The sequence below is a fragment of the Macrotis lagotis genome, chromosome 3 (genome assembly GCF_037893015.1).
Source record: "Macrotis lagotis isolate mMagLag1 chromosome 3, bilby.v1.9.chrom.fasta, whole genome shotgun sequence".
In the NCBI taxonomy this organism is placed as follows: Eukaryota; Metazoa; Chordata; class Mammalia; order Peramelemorphia; family Peramelidae; genus Macrotis; species Macrotis lagotis.
This window is the reverse complement of record NC_133660.1, coordinates 49,741,797-49,763,453: the sequence shown is the minus strand read 5'-3', so window position 1 is coordinate 49,763,453 and position 21,657 is coordinate 49,741,797. Positions and strand designations below refer to the sequence as shown.

General features: G+C 35.4%; 1 pseudogene; it reads right to left on the bottom strand.

Moving 5' to 3' along the window:
* LOC141519115 (calmegin-like) overlaps positions 1-21,657 on the bottom strand; it is a 48,717-nt pseudogene that overhangs the window by 26,504 nt on the left and 556 nt on the right.

The following is a 21,657-nucleotide window of genomic DNA, read 5'->3' as shown; positions in this document are numbered from 1 at the left end:
ACAGCCCCTCTGGGGAGAACATGATTCCCTAATAACCTCTCACAACCCTACATCCTTCTTTACTACCTATCCACTGATTGTCTTCATTTTGGAGGGCAGCCTGCTCTGAGGGAGTTGTTTCTATACATTTCCTTGTTGCTAATCCTCTTGATGTGGTACCAATTAATGAGTCCCCTCTCTAATATTCATATCTGCTCTAAGTATCCTTTCTGTGTCCTTGCTAAAATCAGGAATTCTAACTACAACTGACCCTACAACCCCTGTCTTCTACCTCTTGCCCAAGGCCTTTGGTCTCCTGTGTGTTTGTTATCAGTATACACTGAATAGGATTATCTTTTAACCTTAAGCAAAAGTAAGTTAAGTGCTTCCAGGACTTGGAGTATTGGTTGATATAAAAAAGCTGTTTTTACAAATATGTGTTATAAATCTTATTAGAAAGTCTGTTCTTCTTGTTGACATAGTTTGGTGCTGCCAAATTTAATATTGAGAGTTTTGAATGGTGAAAGAATTCATGCACATCCCTGGGTTTTAAAACTCTTAAGGATTTATTATAGTAGTCTACAAAATGTACAGATTAGGAGGTGAGGGTTGTTTGGAGAGAGGGGGAGAGAGAGAGAGAGAGAGAGAGAGAGAGAGAGAGAGAGAGAGAGAGAGAGAGAGAGAAACAGACAGAAACAGAGACAGAGACAGACAGAAAGACAGAAAAACAGAGTGAGTGAGAGAGTCAGGGAGGCTAGATGGGAAGGGACTTTAGAATTTGGGTGCCACAAGAGGAGTTTAAAACGGGTTTTTATAGTCTTGCCTATTCTCTGGGTACTGAAGGATCTGAAGACTTAGGGGGAAAGGGGAAATCCCTCTCTCTTTTATGTGACCAAATCCAGATAAAAGGTTGAAAGCTGAGGGGAGGGGGGAGGAATGAGGAGACCCTACAGATTTTACATTTAACAGTGGAACAAAAGGAGCCAATTTACATTACAGAAGCAATAAAATTTTTACAAAGTTTCATAGTATAAAGGATTACAAAATCTATTTCCAATTACAAATCTCCTATATTCATAATTCCCTGCATCATATTTTCCTAACTCCCTCCATCATTCTAGTGGTGCCAATTTCTGACCTCCAGACCCACAACTATTTGTTTGAGATCCTATCTTCTCTCTTCCTCCTCTTACCTTATATAAAGGAAGATATGTCAGATGCCTCTTTGCTAGAGTTATCTCCCAACTCTCACCCCACTATGCCAACACAGTGCCCAACAAAATGCCAACTTGCCTGGGAGAGAACTCTACATCTTGTGAATTCTTTCTCAGAGCAGTGTCAATGCCAAGATTATGGAGGTGCAAACCCCATTTTGGTGAAATTGTCTAAAGACTGGAATCTCTCCAGTCTAAGTAAGCCTTTCAGTCCCCTGCCTGAGTCCCCAGGAGCTAAGAAGACCTAGGCAAATTCCAGAGCAGTGCGGGGGTCCCATTGTTTACTGGGCATCCAAAGTAGACTGGTCTTACTGAAACTGATTCTTTTTAGTTGAGTTGATAGTTTTTTTTCCCCCAACTTTTAATTGAACAAAATACTTTTCTCTCCTCTCCCATTCCAGAGTCAGATTGCAGAGCAGGTGGTCATGGGTCATTTTTAACTATGACAAAGCATTCCTCCTCCCTCTTCACCCTAAGTAAGGGAACTCTCCACCTGTATGTAAGACCTGAAGAGAGACACAGACAGACTGGGTCACTCCTGCTATTCAAGGCCTATATTTGCCAATCTCCACCCCTGCCACCAGTCAAGGGCAAAAACAGAAGAAGCCAAACAAGCTGGTCTCAGACCATCTATGTTCCTTTTGTCTGGTCTCAATGTTATCAAGTAGACTAGAGAAATTTTTAAACATTCAGGTAATTCTCTAGTTGGCAAACTTAAGTTGGCATAAAATTTTTTCCAATGCTGCTAGAATGCTTGTGTATGTTATATCTCTCTGTGTTTTGTTTGATCAACACAACTCCTCCTCCTCCACCTTTCCTCCTCCTTAAGGGAGAAGGGTGCCTTTTGTTTCCTTCTCTCTGTTATCTCAACCAGAGAATGGAAGAATGAGGCTTCCCCAGATGACATGTGTCTAAGGCATGGACAAGTAATTTACCCATAACGGGCCACCTCTGAAGGGAAAAGCTTGCTCCTTTAATTCTTACCTTTTTAAAAGTTCTTCTCTTGAACTTTCACTCTAGTGGTCTTTCCCTCAGGAGAGATGCCTATATTGACTGGATCAGGTTTTTTTTAGTCCTTATCTGAATTTTAAATGTCTTGCTCCTATAAGGGAAGCTCATCTTAGAAAAGTAACTTTAAAAGGTTTTACCACACATTTTCCTCTTCTGGGATTTTACTCTCTGCTCCTCACTCTCACTTTGGGAGTCTGGAGAGATCTCAGCTCTAATGACTAGGACTCAACACTCACTTTGACCTGAGTTCAATTCCTGGTTAGGGAACTAGCTACTCAGTAAGTGGTCATCTGATCTCACTTGCAGCCATTTTTCTGATAACTCCCACATCATCATGTACTCAAATTTAAAGGGGAGTAAGTATAAAATCTACTTTGTAACTTTAGCATTCATAATTAGGAAAGAATAATTCATGTTTCACCTTACTTGGAAATCTGATTTATCTTACCTTTAGAAATAAAAGTCACCTAAGATGTTCTCATTATTAAAAGACTTCTATTTGTCTATTGAGCATGGGTAATAACTGAACGTGTTTTACAATAGGTGACAATTTGTAGAATCTATTCCATTTTTCAGTTTGGGATTATGGTACATTCCAAGTCTTTTTGCTATTTTTTATAAAGCACTTTGAAGCAGTACAACAGTGATATAATGATATGTAATTTTCCTGTGATAATCTCTTGCTATTACCACTGTGAGATTATAGTCAATATTTGACCTTTATAAACTGAACTTACCTGAATTTTTGAATATTAGAAGCTGTTATTTAAAGGTCTTATAAGATTGTAAATTGGCCTTCTGATGAATTTTTGGAGCAATGATCAATGATGCCAGCAACCTTATGAAGTTTTTGACTTTAAATAAGCAGATAATGTTGCCATAGGGAAGAGCAGAACTCTGAGTTAGATTTCTCCTGACTTGTCTTCCCCAACACAACATGTACAATATCTCACCTGGAAGACCTTAAGTCTGTTCAATGCATCTATATAACCTTGTCTGGAAGTTGACATTCAAATAAATAAAGGAACTTCTCCCACATGTCCCAGGTCTCCTGAGTCTCAGGTTATATCAAAAGAAAGATAGCCTATAGTCTTTCTTAAAATTAACCTAAAAGAAATCTATTTTCAGCTAAGGATTTTGAATTATTTTTAACATTGAAAAAGGTTAAAAATATTTTATTTGTAATGAACTGTTCTAAAATAATTATGAAAACTCAGATTATTGTGACAACTTTTAATGAATTCATTTTTGGTACTAGAATCCATATTCTTATATTCTTGATGTATTAATGAAATCTCACTCTCCAAATGAGGGAAATGAATAATTCCAAATATAAACCTGGGTTTTAATTTTTTATTTCTAACAAGTTTCTGCATATAACAGCTTAACAATTGTCAAGTCAAATTGTAATTTCTATGGTTCCAAAATTTCACTTTCTAAAAATGGGAATATAAATTTTGACCTCATTAAAATTCTGTTGAGATTTTTCCAGAGACAAAGAACTATACACTGGAGGACCTGTAAGACAACATCCGAAATCACTGAACTACATCAGATGTATCATGAAAAGAAGAAATGGGTTTGAATTTTACTTTTTGTACTTCTTATCTATACAATCTATAAAATCAAAAGGGATCTGCCTCCTTCGACACTGTAAATGCTTTCCTCATCTTTGAGTATTGTTATAAACCTGAAAGTGATTGCCCATAACCCTTGGCAACCCTAGGTCTCCAGGTTGTGTCATTTCTTTCCCTCCACCTTCTTAGGGCTCCTGGCTTCTGCTAGTCATTCTGGCATCGTGCCTTTTCTCTCCACATTGTTGTTTATCTCCTTCTCTGCATATCTCTCTCCAGTTAAAGGCCTTCTTAACACTCCCTCTTCGAGTAAGAACTTCTTAGAGGTATAGGTACAATCATAGTACATGCCCTGAAACTATTGAATGGACACCGTCCCTACCTTATTATCCACATTTATTTTGACTACATAACTATGAGACACTTAATTCTTTGCTTTATGACTGAATAGGACTCTGTTTTACTAGTTGGAAGCCCTGGTCCCCTGAGTTCCTCAAATTGTTTTCCTGCCTGTCCCTCCCAAAAGGGAAAATCATAAGGAGCCATCTTTAGCACCTTGCATGGGGGATCCAATGGGACTCATTCTATTTACACACTGATGTTTCTCCTTTTTGGCCTCTTGGTTAAGTTTGTTTCTTCTAGACTCAAATTCCATATGATCATCTGTTATGGTTAACCAGCAAATTCCAACAGGTTCCATAGACTCTTCAAACTGACAGTTGAGTTTCCTCTCCAGAGACTGGATCTGAAATACTTCCCTATTTCTTGTCTCCATCCCTATGTCAGCTCAAAAACATTACAGAAAATGGATATTCATCCCTTCTTCCCATGAAAAGCTTTTCATTCCCATATCTCTATAGGTGGGATTATGATGGGTTCCCAATTAATGAGACCCCTCTCTAATATTCAGATATTCTCTGAGTAACCTTCAAATATATATATATATATATATATCTATATATATATATATATATATATATATAGCTTCTCCTATACTACAGCTAAACATGTATATTAGTATGTATGTATGTATGTATATTACTGCAATACTTAAATATTTTTATTCCTAAAATTTCTTCTGGGTCAGAGATGATATTTCAAGTGAATTCTTTCATGTTTGCTTGAACCCCTGAAATCTTTAGCTGTACATATTTTCTGTCAACAATAAGACCTTATAACTGCCCCCAAATAGCAAGTCTCAAACAACATCTCAGATAAAGCAAACTAAGAGATATTTGAAATGTTCATTGTCTATTTTATTATCATAGACTGAATAAATTTACACTGCTGATTTCAATGATGGATCAGTAAGTACTTATGAAGAGCCAACTAGGTGCTAGGTATTATAATAAAACAAGATAAAAGGCATAAAATAAAAATATGTGATATCCAGAGTTAGCATTCTATTCAGAGTAATAATATATAAATATATGAGTCCATAGAATATAAAGAATAGAAAAATAAATAAAGGAATCTGGAAATTTATCCACATATCTTTTCTCATTTGATTCCACAAAAACCTTGTGAGATAGGTACTTTTATCATTCTATTATTTATGAAATGAGAAAAGAATTCTAAATTGAGAAAACTGAGCCTGAAAATGTTATGTGAAAAAAAGCACAAAGTATTTACCAAGAGAAACCTGTAAGAAAATTTGATAGAAGTACCTGCCAAGGGAAAATAAAACGAAAAACTACTGCCAAAGTTAAAGATTAATCCCAAGTTTCTACAGGAATGAATATAAAAGAAGAATATGAGAAAAGTATTGTTAACAGCTCATAATCCATCTATAAAGTATATTCATGATATGGGAGCTGATGGACTAACTCAATAAGTTACCTATCTAATAGCATATCAAAATTGACTCAATTTATATTCTTCATCCACTTTGTTTTTCAAAAGTATAAGGTTAGGTTTTGAGTCTAATTGAAATATAACATCAATGAATTCATCTCCCCATGCCATTCATAAGAAGGATTTTTTTTGCTATAATATATTTTGGTTTATTTTAGTGTTACAATAATCTTGTTGTGAGAGTAAACATAAACCCTGCTCCCCCCCCAAAAAAAAAGATGAGAAAACTCAAGAATAGTGAAAGAGAAAAAAAGTGTACTTCCATCTGTGTTCAGATACCTTCTTTATCATAAGTCCACCAGAGAAGCTGCTTCAATATTTTTCCCACGGTTGCTATTACTAGCTATATTTCCTTCCTCTATTCCTCCCCACTCTCATTTATTCTATTCTATCTCCTTTCATCCTGTCCCTGTTCAGCAGTATGTTGCATTTGAGTACACTCTCCCACAATCTTGCCTCTCTTCTATCACCTAACCCCCTTCCCTCCCCTCCATTCCCCTAATCCCAACCCTTTTCTCTAATTTTCCTCTAGGGTAAGATAGATTTCTATAATCTATTGTCTATGTTATTTCCTCTCTGAACCATTTCTGATGAGAATGAAGTCTCCCTCAATTCCCCCTACCTCCCCTCATTGCACTCCATTTTTCTTGATTCTTATGTGAAATATCTTAGCCCCTTTTTCTTCTCTTTTCTTTTCCTCCCAGCACTTTCTTTTGTCACCCATTGACTCCATCTTTATACTATATTATAATATTATATTAAGCACCTTCCTGTGGCTTGTCTGTATATGCTTCTTCTAACTGCTCTTATAAATGAGAAAGTCCATATGAGTTATCAGTGTCTTCTGACACAGGATTACAAACAGTTAATCATTAAATTCCTCATAATTAGTTATTTTTCTTCATGCCCTCTATGATTCACCTGTTTCATTGAAAATCCATCTTTTCCCCTGAAAGAGGACGTTCAGTTCAGTTTAGTTGATTCTCCATTGTAAACCAAGATCTTTTGCCTTCTAGAATATCATATTCCAAACCCTATGAGTCCTTAATATAGATGCTGCCAGATCCTGTGTAATCCTGGCTGGTAGCCATGGTAGTCAAATTGTTTGTTTCTGGAAGTTTTTAGTATTTCTTCTTTAACTTGGAGTTTTGGAATTTAGCTATAATATGGCTTGGAGGTTTTCTTTTGGGATCTCTTTCAGGAGTTGATTGGTGAATTCCCTCAATTTCTATTTTACCCTCAGCTTCTAGGATCATAGGGCAATTTTGCTATATTATTTCTTTAAAAAATGAAGTCCAGGCTCTTCTCCTGGTCATGGCTTTCAGGTAGCCCAGTAATTTTTAAATTATCTCTTCTTGATTTGTTTTTGAGGTCAGTTATTTTTCCAATGAGATATTTCACATTTTCTTCTAATTTGGGTTTTTTTTGCAATAGTTTCATTTCTTCCTGATTTCTCACAGTCATTGGCTTTCTTTAGTTCCATTCTGCATTTGAAGGAGTTATTTTCCTCAGAGAGCTATTTTATCTCCTTTTCAAGCTGGCCAATTCTGCTTTTTTTTCTTTTTCTAGGTTTTTGCAAAGCAAATGGGGTTGAGTGGATTGCCCAAGGCCACACAGCTAGGTAATTATTAAGTGTTTGAGGACAGATTTGAACCCAGGTACTCCTGACTCCAGGGCCAGTGCTCTATCCACTCTACCACCTAGCCAGCCCCTCCCCCCAATTATGCTCTTTAAGGCATTCTTCTCCTCATTTGCCTTTTGTGTTGCTTTTTCCATTTGGCCTAAACTGGTTTTTAATATATTACTTTCTTCAGTATTTTTTTGTATTTCTTTCACCAAGCTGCTGACTTGGTTCTCGTGATTTATTTCTATCAATCTCATTTCTCCTCCCAGTTTTTCTTCTTCCTTCCTCAGTTGCTTTTCAAAGTCTTTTTTGAGCTCATCCATAGCCTCAGTCCATTTTCTATTTCTCTTGGAAGTTTTGGATACAGAAGCTTCAATTTTGTTATCTTCTGACTATTTTGATCCTCCATGAGACCAAAGTAATTTTCTATGGTCAGATTCTTCTTTTTCTGTTGTTAGCTCATTTCCTCAGTCTATGACTGACTTACCACACTTCCAGGGCTTTGTGGGGGAGGGGTTGGGTCAGCCCACAGGGATCCTCCAAGATCTTATGAGAGGCTGTGACTGCTCTCTTGCCTGTACTTTGGTATATGGATGACCACAAGCCCTCCTCTCTGCCCTGGAGCTGTGAATAGGGTCCCTGCTTGGCTATGGCGGTATGGGAGACTGCAATCTGGATCTGAGTGTGGGAAAACAGCTGAGTCCTGCTGCAGGGAGAGCAGGGAGACCTCTGCAGTTTCCCCCAACCCCCTTACCATCTATGGGCAGCGCTCTGGAAGTGCTGGGAGGCTTCCCCAATTCCCCCTGCAGGTTCTCACTGCAGGGCTGCTTTGAGGTCAGTGCTCTGTTCCTGCTCACACTGGTGCAGCAGAGTTCTCTCACCACCCCTTCCAGCTGTCTCCAGTGATCTATGGACCAAGAGATCTGGAAACCGCCCCTCTGCCATGGATCCAGGGACCCCACAAGCTCTTCCTGGAAGGCTGGGACTGGTTTGCTCCCAGCTGGCTTGCTCCCACCTGGCTGCACTGTGGTAAAAGCTGTGCAGCTGTAAAGCTGTGCAGCAGATTTTTCCAACCCTGAGTCCCAGTGAAACAGACCTTCCCTGGGGAACTTCTAAGTTGTCTTGGACTGAAAAATTATATCACTCAGTATTTCTGTGGGTTCTGCCCCTTTATTTTTTGGCTAGAGTCATAATTTGATGGCTTTTGGAGTTTTGGGGGAAGGAGTTTTCAGGAATTCCTGCCTTCACACTGCCATCTTGGCTCCATCCCATAAGAATTCTTTTTTTTTTTTAGGTTTTTGCAAGGCAATGGGGTTAAGTGGCTTTCCCAAGGCCACACAGCTAGGTAATTATTAAGTGACTGAGGCTGGGTTTGAACTCAGGTACTCCTGACTCCAAGGCCAGTGCTCTATCCACTGTGCCACCTAGCCGCCCCAAGAAGGATTCTTTATAGAGCTCATTCACTTACAGAAAATTCTCTAATTGGATGTCAATCAAGAGGTCAGGCCTGGTTTACAACTTTGGAATAAGAAAGAATTATTTTATACCCCTCCAAAAAATTGTTATTTTGGCAAAATAAATTGCAGAATTCATTACTCTAATTTTTAAACCCATGATATATATAATACCAAAGATGGATCACTTTTGGTATTCAGTTATGTCCAACTCTTTATGATCCAACTGGTCTTTTCTTGGCAAATATATTGGAATAGTTTGACATCTCTAGGAATTAACCAGGGAAGATTTGAACTCAGCTGTTCCTGGTTCCAGGCCCACCATTCTAACCACTGTATTGCCTAAATATACTGCTTTTAGCCCTCCACAAAAGGAACTGAAAAGTTTTCATGTATTTCATCAGAAAGTGGCACCAAACTATAGTTATGGCAATTATTTGGAATCAAGAGATAGGTAGAGGCTCATTATTGTTCCTTCATCAGGAGCATAAGAGGTTAATACTCTGAAATGACAGGTTACGGTGAAGAATATTTTTTATCATTTCTCCAGTGACTATGTCTTTCATGTGCTCATTGAAGAAATCCGTAGCTTTCTGTTCCCTCTGTGACATTTTCATTAAAATGATACCTTTAAAAATCTAGTTGAATTTTTTACCAACTTGTCAATCAGCAGTAGACCTTTCTTTCTGGAGAATAAGCTTTGAGTGAAGTATTGGCTCACATCTCATTTTCATATGTGTGAAAATTGCCCACATGAATTTTAAATTTGAATTAGGAAAGGAGTTAAATGCAATAAAATATTATAATACTGAAGCACATGCCAGATAAATGTAAAGTGTAGATTGCTATGTTGTAAACATATTCCCTTCATGAACAAGTTCAGTAGTCTGAATGGGTTTGTTTAGAAAAAAAAATTTCTTTCTGTTCAGAGAAGAATTCAAGGCCTTTACCTTCCCGGTACAATTATTAAATTTTAGTTTGGATGTGACCAATATGGAAATATTTTTGGACATTTATTACAGGGTTGTTGCTTTTTTCTCCCCACCCCATATGATAGGGGGCCTTGGAGGGAGAAAAAATTAGATTTTTCAGTTGAAAAATAAAATTTAATTAAAAATAATCATTAATAATAGGTACTTTATGTGAAAGAACTAAATTGCTCTCAAGACATTATTTTTTAGAACAGACATAAAATGTAATACTATTTGACTGATGCTAACTTTAAGCAATCTGCAATAATGCTTACATTTCAGAGATCTCACTTGCTGATACACAAGAAGCAGGCATAGATTTGCATATTGTCTCCTGCCAAGTTCAAATGAATACAATAGTATAATAGAACACAATTTAGGATAATAGGCATACTGGAGAAAGGAAGAACAAACCCTATCAAGAAAATAATTCTAGTTTGCAAATTCAAAAGAAAAATACATCTTTATATGAACATTTCAAAATTAGCTGAAATTTTTATAAAACATAATTTAAATGAGTCATGTGATCTCAGACTTCAATATCATTATATAATAAGGAAATGACAAATCTGAAATCTGAAAGATTTTTCCCACCTTTAATCTATAATTAATCTGTAATAGGTATCTATTAAGTATGTCATTAGATAAATAAATCTTTTAGTTCTATTAGAAAAAATATATTTTGGAATGTCGTTTATGGTATAATATGTCATATAATTTGACTACTTAGTGATTCTTTACAAAGGAAAAGTTAAGAGGGGAAAAACTGAGATTTTTGTTAAGATTTGAAAGATAAGAATCTTGAGAAAATACAGTTCTAGAGAACAAGACAGATTCTGGGAAGAAGAAAGGTTCATTGGTCTAAGAATGCAAAATGAAATCCATCCAGTGATGTCCTAATCTTTGAATTTTCTGAACTATCAAGGATGATGTTATTAACTTTTTGAATATTAAAAGTTGGCTGAGGAAATTTTTAAAGGTTATTTTTGCAGAAGAGTAAGACAATACTGAGTTTTTGACTTCTGTCAGAAATAGAGTAATATAGCCTTGGATAAACCAAGCCTGGGAATACCAAGTAATCTTTCCAGTATGAAATGACAACTAAACAGTCACCACAGAAAGACTGATATTGCCTATAGTATCAGAATTTGCTAGAGGGAATCTTAAAGGCCAACATCTAATCCAGCCCTCTCATTTTAAAGATCAAAGATTTAGACCGGATCACACAGATGAAATACAATTTGAACTCAAGTCTTCCTGACTGAAATAAGTCTTCTTTCCACTGTATCATGTTGTTCAAGTGACTCAATATAATTTCCATAGAGTAAGGAATATTTGAAAAACTAAAGAATCTTTCCTGATCTGCAGATTTTGCTGCCTATGCTATTGCAAATATTCATCCATGAATGTTCATATCACTAGTTTTCAAATAGATTGCAAATGAGTAGCTTTATTTTTCTTTCTTTTTCATTTTTGCAAGGCAATAGGGTTAGATGACTTGCCCAAGGTCACACAGCTAGGCAATTATTAAATGTCTAAGGCTAAATTTGAACTCAGGTCCTCCTGACTCCAGGGTCAGTACTCTATCCACTGCACCATCTAGTTGCCACTAAATGGGTAGCTTTCCAATAGGAATTCAAGCATCAAAATACATAAGCACATAATTAAATGACATTATATAATTCATTTGTATAACAAAATTTATAGTAATAATAAAATAAAGATAAATAATGCTTTAAAATAAAACTATATATTTTTTCCATTTCTATAACAGTTATATGGCATAGAGTGCAATGGATAGAGTGCTGGAGCTGGAGTTAGGAAGACTCATCTTTTTGAATTCAAATCTGCCCTGAGATACTTTCTAGCTGTATGTCCCTGGGCAAGTCACTTAACCCTGTTGGCTTCAGTTTCCTCATCTGTAAAATGAGCTGATGAAGAAAATGGCAATCCCCTCCAGTATCTCTGCCAAGAAAACTTCAAATGGGATCACAAAAAGATAGACACAAATGAAAAATAACTGAAAACAACAATTTATATACCACTCTTTTGTTCATTACTATCACATGGCTAGTTTGTGGCAAAACCTCATTGAGGACTTAAATATACTGGTTCCAAGTTTGAAGTGCTTTCTCCTGTATTAGCATACTTTTAAAAATGATCTCTTAAGGTTTCTGTCAGCTCAGGTATTTTGGGCTCTCCATGGAAGTAAATTCTATTCTTAGGGAAACATATTAACTAGTGTAGGTCAGTAGAAAATTCATGTTCATACACATAATGTGTGTCTACATATATATATATATACATATATATATATATATATATATATATATATGTATATATATATATACATATATATATGAAACATAAAATCACCCAGATAATCTCCTCTCATATACATATATATAGATATAGATAGATATAGATATAGATGATATAGATATAGTTATAGATATAGATGATATAGAGATATAGATATATAGATATACATATACATATACATATACATATACATATACATATACATATACATATGCATATACATATACATATACATATACATATACATGTACATATAGATGATATGGATATAGATATAGATATAGGTATAGATATAGATGATATAGATATAGATATAGGTATAGATATAGATGATATAGATAGATATAGATATAGATATGGATATGGATATGGATATAGATATAGATATAGATAGATGATATAGATATGGATATGGATATAGATATAGATATAGATATAGATATAGATATAGATATAGATATAGATATAGATATAGATATGGATATGGATATGGATATGGATATGGATATGGATATGGATATATAGATAGATATAGATATAGATTGAGTAATCATGTACTCAATTAAGAAAGAATTGTGTTTATTAACTTTGCTGAGCAGTGAATTTCAAACATATTACCCACACCTTTAAGAACCTTTAAGAAAGCATCTAATTCCAAATTTGGAAAGAAATTGATAACTGTATTAAGCATTTAAGATTTTTAAAAAACCTTTTATTTATACAATTATGCACAAAAAATTTATGATTATTATCCACATGTATAGAGTTCATTAAGATGTATAAAAACATTTCCTCCCAGCAACCCTGAGGTAAATAGGGCAAGTATTATTCCCAAATGACAGATGAGTTTCAGTGTCTGATACAGTTGCATAATTAATATTACTCAAAAAATAAAAATGGTGAGATTTTTATATTTTATGAATTTTATAAAGAAATATAAGTAATTATTTAGAAATTAAGTTAATTTAAAATGATTCAATATAAAGCCAATATCATATAAAGTCAATGAATGGGGAAAAAAATCAACTTTGACATAAAGTCCAAGTCTTAGTAGTTCTGATAATAATTTATGGAAATTTACTAAATCTTTCAAGGCTTGAACAACCTGTTTTTCTCAAGTTCACCAGGCCTCTGCCTATCTCTATCTCTCCTTTTCCCTCTTCTATTTTTCCCTCTTTCCCTTCTTTCCCCTCCTCTAGTTTCCTCTCAACTTCCCTCCTTTTCCCTTTCCTTCCTTTTCTTTCCCCTCTCTATTCCTCCCATGCTCCCCTCATAAGTTACTTGGGTTCATTAAAAATGCTGCAGTTTGGGACAGCTAGGTCACACAGTGGATAGAGGACCAGCCCTGGAGTCAGGAGGAACTGATTTCAAATTCAACCTCAGTTAATAATTACCTAGCTGTGTGACCTTGGGCAAATCACTTAAGCCATTGCCCGGCAAAAACTAAAAAAAAAAAAAAAAAAAAAAAAATTCTGCAGTTTCCAAAATGTAATCAATTCCAATTGCTCCTTTTCAACTTTTGATAGGTTGAAGGACTAGGTTTCTTCCTAGTTCCATCAGATTATCTTCTATACTATATGTTTTGCTTTTTCCTGATTGTATCCATATGTGAAGTTTGGGCCTCAGCCTATCATATTTCAGAATTTATTATTGTCTAGGCAAGCCTTTACATTTTAAGGATGAGGAAATTGAAGATGAAATACTTTGCCAAACGTCATAAGATCATGGGGTTGTGGTTCCAGAGATAGAAGAAACTTCAGCATCTATCTAGTACAATCCCTTAATTTAAAAATTTTCAAATTGAAGTCTGAGGTGGTTAAGAGATTTTAAAAAAAATCACAGAGATTCACAGCTCTGAAATTTTAATCAAGCTCCTCTGACTCAACAGTCATTCCTTTTTCCCACCACCTCCTACATTATGAGAGTAAACTCTGGCTCTGAAGTTGGAAAAGATAGGCTCAAATACTATATGGTATGTTTACTATCTGATGACTTTGAGCAAATCATTCAGCTTCTTGGTTGTTTCTATCAAGTGAAGGGGTGGTCCTTTCCACCTGTGTGTGTAGGAACTGTCAAAATCAAACAATGAGTTAGTGGCACTGAACTGGTCTAGGATGTCCCCCATAATGCTAAAGTTGTCTTTATGCTGATTAGATACTGTCTCCTTCAACAGTGGCCATCCATGTTGCTTGGCATAAAAAAATTATAACTGGTTTGGATTAGAGCCTTTGGATTAAAGTAGAAATTGACTTTGCAGCAAAATTGAAAATGTTTGGATATTCTCTGTTCTACAATTCATTTTGGTTTTGTGTTGTTCTTTGTTAATTAAGGGAACAAGTGACATTTTGAACTTTTTAATATGCATGAAAGGGAGCAGGGAGTGAAGAGAGAGGGGAAGCTAGGGAGTACCTTACTCTAACTTACTATAATGAAATAGTTCAAAATAAATATAAATAAATAAATAAAGTAAATATAAGTAAATATTAAATAATTAAATAAAATAAAAATAAAAACACAGAAAAATAAATATAAAATAAATAAAATAAAAATAAAAACACAGAAGAGTTAAAATGGAAGATAGAAGAATGAAGGAATAATGATGGTATATCTCATTTGGGGTTAAAAAGGGCATTCCCTCTCACCTTCCGGCAGACACTGTCCTATTTTTAATGATCCAAGGCTATCATATTCCTAAAGCAGTTGAATGAATGTTAAAGGACAGATGTATCACTCTGAAGGGCATGAGAGGGTTGCAGCGGGGAGCTTTTGGAACTGTTTTATTGACTCTGTGTCTCTTCAAATCAGCTGAGTGATGGAAGCTGCATTTGTCAGCATCTTTGTTACCACTGCATGCAGTTACATCAAATCAAACTGATGGTCAGTTGTGTCCCCAGACCTTCCTATTTAAGGACACTTCCTCTAGCCTTGAGGAGAGAGGGGAAGATACAGCTTAATTATTGGTAACCATTTTGGTCCTTTCTTTTAAAATGCAGCCTTCTTTTGAAATTGATTCAAAGTCCTGAAGCTTAGTGAAAATATGAAGTTACAATAATATCTCTATTACCTAGACCCACTGAATCTTTGCATTTACCTGATTTATTTTTTTCATTTTACAAAAGGAATGGAGGATTCACTTCTCATATAAATAGTTTTAGCTTAAAAAAAAATTGATCAGAGTTTTCTCACAATTTCTGTACACATATACCTAATCATACTCTAACTTGTCCCTTCCTGCAACTAACAATAAATAATAAAATAGACATTTATATAGCACCACTACGATTTTCAAGGCACTTTGACAAGTATTAACTCTTTGATCCACACAACAATTTCTGGGTGGAAGGTGTTATTATTATCTTCATTTTTTTCCAGATGAAAGAACTAAGGCATATAGAGGTTAGGTGAATTTCCTAGGATTATATAGCTGGCAAGTGTCTGAGGCCAGTTTTGAACTGAGCTCATTCTAACCTCAGATGCAGTATTCTATCTTCTGTTTCATCAAATTGCTGCCTCTAGGGGTGTAAACTTTTAGAGAAGGACTATGATATCTATTTATTTAGACATAGATAGTAGATTATCTAAATGTAGCTAATCAATATATTTATACCTCTCCAGTATATATACATATATATATATATATGTATGTATAAATTATTTATGCATTCAATATGTAGTTAATATGCATCCTAATATCTAATACAGTGCCAGGTACATAGTGGGAAATTAAATGATGATTATGAAATGGAATTCCATACATGTTTATATATGCATGTATATTAACACATATCTACATTGTTCTACATACCTACATACATCAACATATATATGTCTGTTTATGTTTGTGTGTCTACATTTCTGGAAGTGTACAATGAAAATTGCATGTTAGGATACAAGGAGGGCTAGAATTGGAGTTAGTTGATGGAGATTCACATTCTGACTTATTACTTCTGTTGACCTTGCTCTCTCTAGGCATTATTTTTCTCCTCTAGAAAGTTCCAAGATTAATCAATGATCTCTAAGTTCTCTTCTAACTCTCAACTTCTATCCTAGTATACTGAGGCACTAAGAGTCTGAATCATAATGACTATACTATATATATAGTACTTAAAGAATGGAAAATCATTTTACATATTTTATCTCCTTTGATTCATATAACCCCACTAAGTTGTGGCGTTAGTAGATAGAGAGTAGGTCTAAGCCCAGTTTCTGACAGTTATAAGACCCTGAACAAGTTACTCACTGCCCTCTAGAGTCAAATTCCTGGTCATCCTGAGGTATGCAGTCAAACTCCCAGTGTGAACTGAATCAGATTCATATGACATTGAAAGATATTTAACAAAAATTAAAAATGCTATGCAATATAGATAATGCTAATTTGTGGTTTTCTAAGTCAATATGTTACTGTAGGAATTCCTTCAACTTCTGAGGAAACAATTCCGTTTTTGCTGTCATTCACTCATTTTCAGCTTTATCAGAATCTTTGTGACCCTGTTTTGGAGTTTTCCTGGCAAAGATACTGAAGTAGTCTACTGTATCTTTCTCCAGTTCATTTTGCAAATAAGGAAACTAAGGCAAACAAGATTAAGTGTCTTGCCCAAGGTCACACAGCTAGTAAGTATCTGAAGCCACATTTGAATTCAAGAAGAGGAGTTTTCCCTGACTCTAGGCCAGGAGTGCTATCTATTGTACTTCCCTTTATTAAGTCTCTTGGTTAGTTGTTGTCCTTTGTTCTCAAAATGGCATTATTTTCCTGTTTGAATCAGGTAGCAGTGTGTCTGACTGGCTGACGAGAGCAATATGAGCTCAGCATTCTCTACCACAGTTCAGGCACCAATAGACCATGTAAACATTTGAAATGAATTCTTTGAATTTGTACATTTCACATTTCGTACAAGTTACTACAATCCTGCTGTGCTCATAGAGTGTAGAGCCTTCTCTGATGAGGGCGTGCCATTCTAGATGGTCTTGTACCAGCGTCACACAATCAATTGCAAAGTGCCTTAGACCATACCTTTGATATTCGAACAATGTGGCCAGCTCATTGGAGTTGTACTCTATAGAAGAGTTTGAATGTTTGACAGCTAATATCAAAAAAGGAGTTCAGTGTCTGTTATTTTATTCTGCCAGGTGATCTCAAATTGAAATAATTCAGTTTCCTAGTATAGTACTATTATACTATCCAGGTTTTCCAGGCATGCAACAAGGAAGTCAGCACAACAACTCTATAGACTTTCAGTTTGATAGTTAGCCTTGAGAGTCTCCCAAACACTGAACTAATTCTGGCAATGAATGTAACAATCTCATAAATGTGTACATCCCTGAAAAATATACTGTCAAGGTAATTGAACTTTTCCACTGTATTCAAAATTTCTCCCTTTGCTGTAACCAATGGTTACACATTGATGCCAGAACTAGATCAATGTTTGGACCTGGTCACTTAATATGAACACTGGATTGGTTTTAGCTCTACCATAGATCAGAACTCAAGTGACCCACTATCCTCAGCCTCCTCCAAGTAGAGATTACAGGAATGCACAACCACCACATCTGGCTCTGAAAAAAATTTGGAAAAGGGGGGCTGTCAGTAAAGCCTTGAAGGAAACCAGAAAGAAGGAGGGAGAACATTCCAGGCAAGGGGGGGGGAATTAGTGAAAATGCTGAGGATCTTGACTAAAATATCCTTAACTTTTGACCCAGAGATTCCATGTCTAAGTTTATGTACTAAGGAAAAAATTTATAAGAGGAAAGTCTCTATATATGTCAAAACATTTAAAATAATGATATACTGATAAGAAATCAGATATATACAATTGATTGAAAAATAGCTAAGAAAATTGTGATGAATGAAATGGAATGTTACTGACTTGTAAGAAGTGGTGTATATGATAAAATAAAGAAAGCATGGAAAAATCTATTTGAACTGATACAGAGTGAAATAACTAGAGTTAAGAAACAATGTATACAAATGATTACAATAAAAATAAATGGAAATAAGCACCATTCATTAAAAAAATCAAAAGGAATGTTTCAAAATTACAAAGAACACAGACTGAAATAAGAGATATGAGAAGATACTCCACATCCAATTCCTTGATGATGTTCAGGATACATGAGATTTGTTTACTGTAGCTTTTTTCAATTTATTGATTAATTATACTTATTTCTCTCTCTGTCTCTCTCTCTTCCTCTCTCTCTCTCTCTCTCTCTCTCTCTCTATATATATATATATATATATATATATATATATACACATATATGTGTGTGTGTGTGTGTGTGTGTGTGTGTGTGTGTGTACTTTTAAAGATGAGGGGGGTATATACATACCCCCCTCATCTTTAAAAGTACAATTTTTTTAAGAATATTTTTAGGAAATACAGGAAGTCTAGAGATTCCTATCTTTATGTTATGTACAATATACAAAGAACAGCAAAAAGTCCATAGGATATAGAGGGGAAACAAAATATAAGACCAATAAGTTAGGAAGGGGTCAAGGTATTGAAGATGCAAATAAAAAAAAAATTTTATCTCTGTGTGAGTGCTATGGTGAGACTTTCATTTTAGGAAAATGATTTTTATATAATTGAGTAGAGGATAGAAAGAATAGAGTAGAAATTAAGACAAGAAGACTAATGAGATTGTTATTACAAGAAACTAGGTATGAATTGATGAAGATCTACACAATAGCAGCAGTGATAGAGAAAATGGTGTATTTGAGAAGTGTTGCTAAAGAAGAATATACAGGATTGGACAACTAATTAAATGTGAAAGGAAAGAAAATGAGGAGTTAAACATAAATCCCTAAATTATAAGTCTTGATGAATGGAAAAATGATGGAGTTTTCAATAGTAATAAGGAATTTAAGAAGAGAGGATGGCATGGAGAGGAAAAACATCAAGAATGAGTTTAGATTTTTGATATGGTGAATTTAAGATGTTTGTGGGACATCCAGTTTGACCAATTGGTAGTTGAGAAAATGAGATTGGATGTCAGGAGAGATTAAAGTTGAAAAAAATGTGAGAAAAATCTATAGAGAAGACAATTGAATCTATGGGTGCTGGAAACAACAGAAGAGGTCACTAGATGGAAATTAGTGGTCTGCTAATGGTTAATTGAAACAGAGTGATGAAGATCTATCAAAAAAGAATAATTTGTCTGATAGGAAGAAAACCAGAGGAAAATAGTGTTATAAAAAATTCAACAGAATAAAATATCAAAGTCATGAGAAAGAGGGAAAATATCAAAGGATGCAAAGAGATCAAGAGTATCAGTGACTGACAAAAGGTAATAAGATCTGGCAATATGAGATCATTAGTTACTTGGGAGAGAGTAGTTTCAGTTGAAAATTCTCTATTCAATTATACACACTAACAATAACATTAGGAGATGATAAGCGATGTTGGAAATTGTTCACCATCCATATTCAGAGAAGCAACAGTGGAATTTATTTTTTTTGTTAATTTTGTTTAATTTATTTTCACAATACTAAAATATTCTTGTTTAAGAGTAAACATAATATCCTCTCCCCCACAAAAATATAGAACCCCATGAGAAATAAAGTAAAAGAAAGAAAAAAATGTGTTCTATTCTGATATCATCAACTCTGTCTCAGGTGGATTGCAATCTTTATCATATATCCATCATAGAAGTTACTTCCATATTTTTGCACAGTTGCTGTTGCTGATTGTAATTCCCTCCATCCATTCCTCCCCACAACCATCTATTATATTTTCTTTCTCCTTTCACTCTGTCCCTCTTCAAAAATATGCTATGCGGCAGCCAAGTGGTGCAGTGGACTGAGCATCGGTCCCAAGCCTACATCCCACCCCAGAGACACAGCAACCACCCAGCCCCATGGTCCCAGAAAGGTCACACAATACCACCACCTTGCAAAAAGTGAAAAAGAAAATGTGTTATATATTACTATACTCTCCTATGATCTACTCTCTCCTTTATCACCCACATCCCCCTTCACCTCTCCCTCTCCCCTTTCTCTCCTTTTTCCCTCTATATGTCGATACCCTACACTCCTGTTGAGTGTGTATGCTGTTTTGTCTATGATCCATTTCTGATGAGAATGAAGGCCCCCTCATTCCCCTTCACCTTCCCCCCTTCCATACCATTGCAAACATGAAATACCTTTTATATGAAATATCTTAGCCTATAGGTAGAATAGGGGTGCTCCTTTCTTCTTACTCTCAGTACATTTCCCTTTCACCCATTGACTCCATTTTTACAATATATTACATCTTCAAATTCAGCTCTCTCATGTGCCTCAGTTATAAAAGCTCCTTCTACCCGCTCTATTAGATGAGGTTTATATGAATATTATCAGCATTATCTTTCCATGCAGGAATACATGTAGTTCATCATCCTTAAGTCCCTCATAATTTATCCTTCTCCTCCACTCTCTATGCTTCACCTGATTCCTGTACTTGAAGAGCAAACTTTCTGTTCAGCTCTGGTTGTTTCAACAGGACCATCTGAAATTCTCTTGTATCATTGAAAGTTCATCTTTTCCCTTGGAAGAGGATGTTCAGTTTTGCTGGGTAGTTGATTCCCGGTTGCATTCCCAAGCTCTTTTGCCTTCCAGAATACTATATTCCAAGTCCTATGAGCCCTTAATGTGGATGCTGCTAAATCTTGTGTGATCCTGACTGCAGCTCCATTATATTTGAATTGTGTCATACTGGCTGCTTGAAATATTTTCTCTTTGATTTGGGATTTCTGGAACACGGCTATAATATTCTTGTGGGTTGTTTTATAGGATCTCTTTCCAAAGGAGATTGTTAGATTCTCTCAATTTCTATTTTACCCTCTGCTTCTAGGATATCAGGGCAAATTTCCTGTAGAAATTCTTTAAAATGAGGTCAAGGGGTGGCTAGGTGGCTCAGTGGATAAAACACCAGCCCTGGAGTCAGGAGTACCTGGGTTCGAATCCAGTCTCAGACACTTAATAATTACCTAGCTGTGTGGCCTTGGCCAAGTCACTTAACCCCATTTGCCTTGCATAAAAAAAAAACCCTAAAATAAAATTAAAAATGAGGTCAAGGTTCTTTTCCTGTTCATGATTTTCAGGGGGTGGGGGGGGTAACCAGAAACCATTTTAAAATTATCTTTCCTGTATCCATTTTCTGGATCATTTTTTTCCAATGAGATATTTCCGATTTTCTTCTAGTCTTTCATTCTTTTGGTGTTGAATTATTTCATCTTAATTTCTCACAAAGACATCAGCTTCCTTTAGCGCCATTTTACATCTGAAGGATTTGTTTTCCTCAGAGAGCTTTCTTATCTCCTTTTCCATCTGACTAATTCTGCTTTTTAAAGCACTCTTCTCCTCCATAACTTTTTGAATTGTTTTATCCATTTGACCTAATCTGGTTTTTTAATATGTTATTTTCTTCAGCATTGTTTAGATCTCCTTGACTAAGCTGCTGGCTTCATTTTTGTGTTTTTTTTTGTGCATCTCTTTCATTTCTCTTCCCAGTTTTTCTTCTATCTCCCTTACTTGAATTTCAAAGTCTTTTTTCAGCTCTGTCATAGCCCAAGTCCAACTTCTATATTTCTTGGAGTCTTTAGATGTAGAAGCTTGGACTGCCTCTTCTTCAGATTGCATATTGTGGTCTTCTATGGGACCAAAGCAATTGTCTATGGTCA